Below are 1,792 nucleotides of genomic sequence, written 5' to 3' on the forward strand. Positions count from 1 at the left end.
ATTGTGTTTCACGAGACGGAGCCGCCGCCACCTCGTGTTCTTCATCGGGAGGCCAGATCTGGAGTTCGTTTGGGGCTCTGGAGAGGGGGATCTTCGCTCTTCGTCATCGCCAACCCTTCTTCATCGCCAACCATGATGCTCCCCACCGGGAGTGAGTAATTCCTTCGTAGGCTCGCTGGTCGATGAGTTGGATGAGACTCATCATGTAATCGAGTTAGTTTTGTTAGGGCTTGATCCCTAGTATCCACTATGTTCTAAGATTGATGTTGATATGACTTTGCCATGCTTAATGCTTTTCACTTTGGGCCCGGGTGCCATGATTTCAGATTTGAACCGTTTATGTTATCATCATTATATCTATGTTCTAGATCCGATCTTGCAAGTTATATTCACCTATTACGTGTTATGATCCGTAAACCCCGGAGTGACAGTAATCGGGATACTTTCCGGTGATGACCGTAGTTTGAGGAGCTCATGTATTCACTATGTGTTAATGCTTTGTTCCGGTTCTCTATTAAAAGGAGGCCTTAATATCCCTTAGTTTCCAATAGGACCCCGCTACCACGGGAGGGTAGGACAAAATATGTCATGCAAGTTCTTTCCATAAGCATGATATGTCTCCAACATATCTATAATTTTTTATTGTTCCATGATGTTATATTATCATTCTTGGATGTTTTATAATAATTTTATAGTTATTTTATATCATTTTTTGGTACTAACCTGTTGACATAGTGCCAAGTGCCAGTTGCTGTTTTTTGCATGTTTTTTTACATCGCGGGAAATCATACCAAACGGAGTCCAAACGCAGTGAACCTTTTTGTGGATTTTTTTGGACCAGAAGACAACCAATGGGCCGAAGAAGCACCTGGGGGTGCTCCGTGGGGAGCACAACCCACCAGGGCGCGCTAGGAGGCCCAGGCGCACCCCGGTGGGTTGTGCCCACCTCGGGTGCCCCCTGGAGTGCCTCTTTACTCTATAAATACCCCAATATTCCAGAAACCCTAGGGGAGTCAACGAAAATCAATTCTTTGCATGCTCTTGAGAAAGCTGGTTTTTTCCATCATTTCGATCAGGCCGACGAGCCGGAGACCTCGTCGGCGGCAAGTCTCCGGCCTGCTCCGAGGCCCCGACAGGTCTGTTTGGAAAGTGCGGATATCGTGGATCGGATTGATCATTCAAAGCTTGATTCAATATCTTTTGGAGAGTTTCAATCAAAGATTAATGGCCCTCTTAATGATGACATTATTGCTAATTGGCACTTTGAGGGTTCACAATTCAAGCTGGCTATCTGGCATTCATTACCGACTTTCATCTTGCTTCATATAATGGATCATTACCGTGCTTGAATTTCGGAGGAAAATATTGCTCAGATTTGGAAAATTTCCTCCGTCCCCCCTTTGGATTTCATTTATGAAAAATTGACAATCTGCTCCACATGCAATGGTAAGGATCATCTTGCTGCACAATGCCCGAGCCTTTATTGCAACACTTGCTCTAATCGACCTTGTATTTGTGACACCAGTCCTCAGGTGACTACGGCATCGATTAATACTCAACTAATGGATCAGGCACACTTTGAGGCCTGTTGTTTCTGTGGATCAACAGCCCACCAATTCTTTGAATGCCTGGCCCAATTTAAATGCAAATCGTGTGGATGGTTAGGCCATCTTAAACTCAGGTGCAAAAGCAAATCGGTGCCACGGGTATGTTGGAGGCCCAAAAGACCAAAAGAAATTTTACAACCTGCAATTAATAGGTGCATCGCTCCTCGGAACAATATGATTTGGAA

The sequence above is a fragment of the Aegilops tauschii genome, chromosome 6 (genome assembly GCF_002575655.3).
Source record: "Aegilops tauschii subsp. strangulata cultivar AL8/78 chromosome 6, Aet v6.0, whole genome shotgun sequence".
Taxonomy (NCBI): Eukaryota; Viridiplantae; Streptophyta; class Magnoliopsida; order Poales; family Poaceae; genus Aegilops; species Aegilops tauschii.